The sequence below is a fragment of the Mastomys coucha genome, unplaced genomic scaffold, assembly GCF_008632895.1.
Source record: "Mastomys coucha isolate ucsf_1 unplaced genomic scaffold, UCSF_Mcou_1 pScaffold21, whole genome shotgun sequence".
Taxonomy (NCBI): Eukaryota; Metazoa; Chordata; class Mammalia; order Rodentia; family Muridae; genus Mastomys; species Mastomys coucha.
The window spans coordinates 181,115,023-181,123,147 of NW_022196904.1; positions in this window are offsets into that span (position 1 = coordinate 181,115,023).

Below are 8,125 nucleotides of genomic sequence, written 5' to 3' on the forward strand. Positions count from 1 at the left end.
CAAAAAGGCTTCAGAATGGTTTCAAATATGGAAAAATAACCTATCATAAACAATTCACAGTTGAAGTACTTAGTCAACTTTTACTCCTCCATAAGAATTAACATTTGACACAGAGTATAAACATAGACATACTTAGGGGCAACCGTGAATAAACGGCATTCAAGTCTAAAAATGGAAACTGTCACTCCTATATTATAGAGCCCATGTTTCTAAGGGCTAGCGAGAGGGGGTTCAGTGGTTAGATGTTGCTCCATCAGGGCATCTGGACTCAGCACCATACGGCAGCTCACAACAATTTGTAGCCTTCCTTCAGGATCTGATGCCCCCTCTGTGTTCTGTATGTACACGGTGCATATAGAAACACTTAGATACTCACATTAACATGAAACACAATAAGTAAATACGTCTATTTCTAAAAAACCCAGCACCTATTTCTGTATTGGTTAAGTATATATTCAGGACCTCAGACAGGTCCTACAGTTCCCAGACAAAAATTATAGTTCCTCAATTAACATTTGTTGAATTATTAGTGAAAGGTCCTCTAAATAACATTCAAGTAGTTGCTTGAAGAATGTCTGGATGTAAATTAACCCAGCTTCTTATAAGTCAAGGTGGAGATTCATAGGAAAACTAAAACTGAAATCATATGGTTCAGCTAGACATCTCCTGACATTACACTGTCCACAAAAATCAATATTCTTACAGGTACTTGTGATGTGAGTTAGTTTTGCATTACTGTGATTAAAACTGATTAGAACAATTTTAGGGAGAAGATATTTGATTCTGATCATTGATTTGAAGGGTGCTCAGTGTAGAATGCATAGACAGCAGTGCAGGGCATTGTGGGGGGAACATGGGGTAGATGCTGATAATATTATCATAGGAAAGATACAGAGGGAAAGAAGCAGAATTTAGGGACTGTATATAACCTCCAGAGGTCTTCCCCTAGTGACATACTGTTGTCACCGAGCCTATACCCTAGAGTTTCCTCATACTCCCTAATACTATAGGCAACTGAGGAACAAGGATCAAAAGTGTGATTCTATATGGGGATCCTTTCATATTCAAACCCTGAACCCCAACATGTCATGACCAATGTATAATGAAAATTTCATGTAGTCTAGTTTCAGGGGGTTACCAGTTTTAACACTGTTCAAAGCTCAAAGTTTAAAGTCTGTACTAGGACTCAAGTCAATTTCTTATATGTGGTCTTCTATAAGAAGAAAAACAAAGTGACATATTTTCAAACTACGGAACCACAATATCAACAGTACTATCCAAATGTGAAATAGAGGTGGATCCAAAACCCAGCAGAGCAAGGATTAAACCCTGTAACTCCATTTCTAGTGTCAGGAGCATTTGATACCATGGTACTGCCTCCAGTAGTCTCTGGCAGTCCCACCCAGGGCTAACATAGCACCTCTCTTAGGCTTGCTGGTTGCATATTCAATAGCAATATCTTGCTGTCTCTATTTTAACTTGATGTTCACTCTCAGAGCTTCACGAATCCGACCATGCCCATATTGCCTGGTGTCATTTGTTTTTCTCTGTAAACTTGGTGGAAACCTCCAATACTTGTCACTATCATGGTATGAAAATTTTAAAAAGTCTGATTTCCACTGCCAAACTGACACAAAAGATTCAGAATCTTTACTTTCAGAGAAACAATAATAAGTTTAATATATAAGTATTGTTATCTCTGAACAATACCTCTGAAGTGTTTCACTGAAAATACTCAAGGAGAAAACACTTGTTTCTTGTGTTTGTATTTTATGTTTATAAGAGACAAGGGGATCAGGGCAGAGGATCAATGAAAGAGATACCTGTGATATATATACATATATATATATACATATATAATATATATACATATATTATATATGTATTATACAATATAGTATATAATATATAATACGTATACATATACATACATACATACATACATATAATACATATATTATATAATATATAATACACATATATAATATATATAATATAATATAATATATAATTATATATTATATATAATATATATGTGTGTGTGTGTTTGTGTGTGTTTGTGTGCACATGCATGTGTGCACATGCATGCATGTGTGTATGTATATATATATACATATATATGTACATTATTCTATACATCTAAGTAAACATTTGCTATTAATTATTAATACATTATATATTTATATTTAACAATCTGATTATACATCAACATATATAATAGATATATAAATTAAATATTTATATAACTCTGAATTTAATTCCTAATTCCAAACCTTGATTTATCAAGTTGATTCTTCCCTGTTCTCTGAATTCATGATTTTCTCTAAATTTCATTCATTTACATACTATAACATCCTTCTTATGCTTTCAATTTCTAAATCCATGATATGATTAAGTATGTTCTTACGTAAATTTATTTCAAAACATGGTCAATTTAGCTCCAATTACATATAAGTTATGGTACTCATAAAGTGATAACAGGTGTCATGTTAGCCTTGCTGGTTTTAGCCCCTGCATTTCTACAAAACTATCTCTACATAATCCTTGGTATGAGGGTTTGTGGCTAGTTTTATTGTAATTTGTTATGGGGTATTCAGTGGATATTCCTGAAAAACTTGCTCTTTTCAGAAGGGAAATGGAGGAGACATGAAAAAAAAAGAGAGAAGAGCAAGCAGTCTTGTTTCCCTCTTTAGTCTCACTTAATAGTATCAATGTGAATACTGTAAAAGTGCCACTTAAGAACATGGGTATCAAAGGACAGATCTGGGAGCTAGTTCTCTATGTCAACCCTTGCATGCGTTCCAGGGATCAAACTCAGCTTGTCATGCTAGCAGAGCAAGAGCTTTTACCCTTGAGCTATCTCTCAGGCTCTCAGGAACTGGAGTTCTTGAAATCACATCTATAAATTAAATGGACAATTAGGAGTATACTAAAATCATCCAAGTAATCAAAATATGAAGCATATGGGAAAGCATGAGGTGAAGCTTCAGTAGTATTGCATGTCTGGAGAGATAGCCTGGATTAACATAAGGCTTGACACAGGGATGAATATTCATAGACCTAGTACTAGAAACACAGGAGATAAGTCTTTTATATTATGATTGTGTGTATGCATTATTGTATGTATGTATGCACGTAAGTACGTATATAACCCCACACTATATACTGAAAATAAATGTGTAGACTGAAGGCTCCCCGGCTGGTAGGGTTTCAGGGTTATACTCAGATTCTTTCCAAATTAGTCATTGTGACTCGTATCCTTGTACACAACATTGGTAGGACCAACTACGCATGTCTTTTGCTTTATTATCTATTTTTACGTATTTAAATTTCCATTGATGCTCACTTCATGTGTGGCTTTCATTCTCACTTCTTTAACAGATAAATATGCACGATTTTATGCTACTCTTTCAGATATTTAACCTCGAGTGATTGTATAACTTCCCCAGTTCTGCTACAAAACACTCATGCTATGTATTCATCAATAGAAAATCCTCTGGCCAATAGAAAAACTGACCATGAGTTTTTCTTTTTTTATCTATTGAACTTACAAAACTGCCACAATATCTACCTAATTCAAAATGTCTGGTTGTAAACACAGCATGGAACAGCAACACAGGGCGCACTGTTAATGAGCACATGATTCACTTCATCTATTTAGTGCATTTTCAGGATGAGAGTAACTATATTCTTATTCCCATAAATATTGACACAAGTTCATATATCAGTGAAATTAGAGAAAGCAGAAATGTATGATGAGTGACAGGAGATAAATGATATTTAATAATCATTTTCACTTTACAAAACAGTACAGTAATGTGTATATTGGCATAGGAGCCTCTGTATATATGTGAAATGATAATGGTATTGGCAGTTTATTCTGTATTGTCCCATTTCTAATGTTTTTTCAACATGTTCATAAATTTCATGTGCATTAAATTATAAAACTGAATATATTTTGCATGTATAATGTACGCAGTCACAAAATGAGATAATGAATGCATGTGTGCCCATTTTCTAAATGGTGTTTGGTAGCCTAATATATTGACTTTCATGTGTGTTCTGATTTCAAACATGAGTTTTTTATTTTAAATAGAAACCTAAATGACATACACATAGATATTCATTGTATGGCTAAAGTTGGGCTTTGATTTGGGCTATAACTGAAATAGAGATGTCTGTCATTTCTTGTTGCTAATTCTCAAAAATTTCAGCCTTTAAAAATCTTTGCCCCAGTTTATAGTCTAGCGACTCCATGAATCTTGAATAGCTTCTGGTCATTCATCTTGAATACAGTTTTACTTTCCTTGTGCCTTAAACTCATCATTCTTTACAGTATGTTAAACTGCTTGGCCATCTGCTATCCTTCATCTCACATGCACGGTCATTTCCCTCATTGACAGTGACAATTAAAAGAGGGCCAGAAGCCAAAAGACTTTGAGACAGTGGAGTAGAACAAATGGAAAACACAGGGAAGTGGAGATTTTGCATAATATTATCATCTATGACATTAAGAAAGCCCTCAGGTATTGTACTAAATTCATACATGCCAAGATTGAACAAGGACATGGCAGGTTCTAGGTATCAGTTCTGTGTTAATAAGGAAAGAAGACAAAGCCTTTGACTCAACTTTTTTTTCCCCGAGACAAGGTTTCTCTGTGTAGCCTTGGCTGTCCTAGAACTTATCCTGTAGACTAGGCTGGCCTCGAACTCAGAAATTCACCTGCCTCTGCCTCCCAAGTGCTGGGATTAAAGGTGTGCACCACCACTGCCCGGCTTGACCTAACTTTTAATGTTGCTTAAGTCTTTTCTCAATGTTAGTTCTGTTATTTGAAGGGACTGGAATGTTACCGGATACCATCTTTGAATACACATATATAAAGCCAAAAATTATTTTCTATTTACTCAAGAACAGAAAAATGTGTCCATATGTGCCTTAAACAAATGAACTAACAAAGAAGATTGTTTTAAAAGAAAAAAGAAAGATGAATGTGAACCATTTTAGTACTTTTGCTCATTATGAGAGCCTAGAAATATACACTATAATGTCAATAATATTTTTACATTAATATCTCCTCTAAAATTCTAACCATTATTGATCTTTAAAACTTACTATCTGGCATCTGGCTAGAAAATGGCTAATTGTATCCAGGGATGAAACTGATGACTATTATTTTTTGTACAACTGTCCTTGTGTCCCAGAACAAAAGGTCACACACCTTCAGTTACACATAGAAACCTATAACTCCACTTGGTATCTTTTTGTACACTTAGTGGAATGTCAAACTTTCTGGCTTAGAATGTCCGTGTGATTGAAAGCATGGTCCCACACAAGTCATTGAAGACGCTTATTCTTGAAAACAGTGACTTTAACAGGGCTAGGTTGCCTGTGCTGTGGTGTTAAGAGTTCATGATCATAAACACATTTCCAGGAAGCATGTAGATTGCCTGGGTTGTCAGGATTTGAACAAGGCAGGATATGGAGGAGTGTAGTAACACACACAATATCACTTAGTCTACTAGAATTTTAAAAGGAACTGTAAGTACCCAATCACAAAACTTAAAAACAAGTATAATGAAGAAGAGTCTTTCATGTATTATCCGTCATTAACTGATGTTATTTTTACACAACATTGAAAGCATTAAGAGACCTGAAATCCCTACAGAATATGGGAAGTAAACCTGCTCTGAAGACCAGGGAACCTGTTGTGAAGTTTTGTCTTGAAAACAGCAATTTCATAATAGACAGAATGTTGGGAGGTTTGTGGCCAAATTCAAGACTTTTAGGACATTTCCCTCTTTGGGATAGTATATTTTCTTTAGATGCCCCATGAGAAAAATCTTCACTGAAGGTCCACATATTGTCTTGCAAGGTTTTCAGAGTTATTGTGTGGTCCTTTGTTTAGCCATCTTGGCTGAGATCAGACTGTGTTGATGAAGAGAGCAAGACAAGTCAGTGTATTTACCCAGGTTATCCATAAACACTGGTGAGGTGGAACCCCGAGTAAATGTCGGCAGCTCTGACTTCCTTTAGTACTCAAGACTTACAAAGTATCTTTCTCACTGCCCTCAAACCAGCAATTTCTGATCAGAAATTACATGCAATCAATTCAGAAAACTGATTTTATTGTTACCATCTGTTACTGGGGTGTATCAGAGACAGTTCCTGTGCCTTACATTACATGATTTCAAATTATTCCAGATCAGTTCATGTATTTCTTTTCACCATAGAGAGCAGAGGGAAAAATTCATTCTGGATATTAATTTTAATGTCAAAAAATTCAATATTCTACAAATGCAAGGATGTCAATTAAAAGCACTTAGACTCAAGGGAAAGCAAACATGGCTGAAGATGTTTGTAACAGCAGAAATGCAGCATTTGAATAAAGCACTTTAGGATGTGAAGTATGGCTTAGAGGATCTCAAATACAATTTTGTCATTTTGGTCTTTTCTTTTCAATCAAGGCCACAGACTTTTAGCATCCCCCAGTAGGTCACTAAAGAAGAGAATTTCTTCTTCTTGAAGTTATTTTTATAGACAAAAATTTCTACTATGTTAATTTCAGCCTATCTTAGCCACATTGGATTGTCTGACAGCCAATGCATTAATCTTTTGGCTTTAGAAAGTCACACACAGTATTACAGAAAGATCACATAAAGGCCTTGGAGTTTTATAGGCCTAAGTGAAAAAAAAAAGATTTAATTTTAAAACAGCAATCTAATTTTTTATTTCCTTATTTATATTACTAATTTCCATGTCATACTTTTATTTTCTCTCCTCACCCTACCACCCAAGACCAACCTTATCTACATAGAAAACTACAGGCCAGCCGGACTGAGAATTTTTTGTAAAACAATTATTAAACATAGATTCTTATCCTCATACAAGACAGCATGAACAGGTTTTAGTTCCTCACTACCTCCCTTCTCATTAGGATTCACTTCCTTTCTGTCTCTCATTAGAAAATAACAGGCTTCTGAGAGATAACAAGCAAATATAACACAATGCAATACAAGAGAAGACAAAAACCGTCACATTGAAGTTAAACAAGACAAACCACCAGAAAAATGAAAGAGCCCCAAGAGAAGGCACAAGAATAAGAGACCCACTTGCTCACAAATTTAGGAGTTCCAAAAAGGTACTACGCTGAAAGCTGTAGTCCATACACAGAGGACTAGTGCAAACCCCTGTGGCTCTGTGACTGCTGCTTCAGTCTCAGAGTTCTTATCAGCTTTGAGAATGCTGTTCTAGAGGCCTTGTTTTCCTGGTGTCCACAATATTCTCTGCCACTTATTCTCTTTCTGCCTCCTCTTCCACACGATTCCCTGAGCTCTGAGGGGAGGAATTTGAGGGATATATTCCATTTACTATTGTGTGTTCCAAGGTCTGTCTCTCTGTTTCTGACCACGCCTCTTCTGTAATGTCTAGCTGTAGGTCTCTGTATTTGTTCCCATATGCTACAGGAGGAAGTCTCACTGTTGATAGCTGAGTAAGGCCTCACTTTATGAGTATAACAGAATATAATTAGGAGTCAATTTAATGTTAAATTATTTTTATGTTTAGTCGCTGGTTCTTGGTAACCCAAGCAGCGTCAGGGTATGGCTTCCACATTTTCCCATCTCCCGACTCATCCTAATCCCTGTTCCTCTACCTTCTCTCTCCCTCAGAATCACTTATCCCTCAGAAAAGAGCAGGGCTCCCAGAAATATCAACTGAATGCAGTTTGGCAAGATACAATAAAACTAGGCACAAACTTTTATATCAATGCTGAGCAAGGTGACCCAGTAGAAGCAAAAGGATCCCAAGAGCAGGAGGAAGAGTAAGAGACACCCCTACTCCCACTGTTAGGAATCCCACAAAAATGCTGAGCTAAAAACCATAACATATATGCAGAGGACTTAGCACAGACCCGTGCAGGTTCTGTGATTGCTTCTTCAGTCTCTTTGAGTCCCTATGAACCCTACTTAGTTGATTCTGTGGGCCGTGGTCTCCTGGTCTCCTCATTCCCTTTGGTTCTTAAGAAAATTTATTTTCTAGTATTAAAAAATAGATTTTATTCCCATCCCCCCCAAGGAAATTTCAAAGACATGCAGCGGTTAAGTAGTTTAGATTAGCCAATATCCT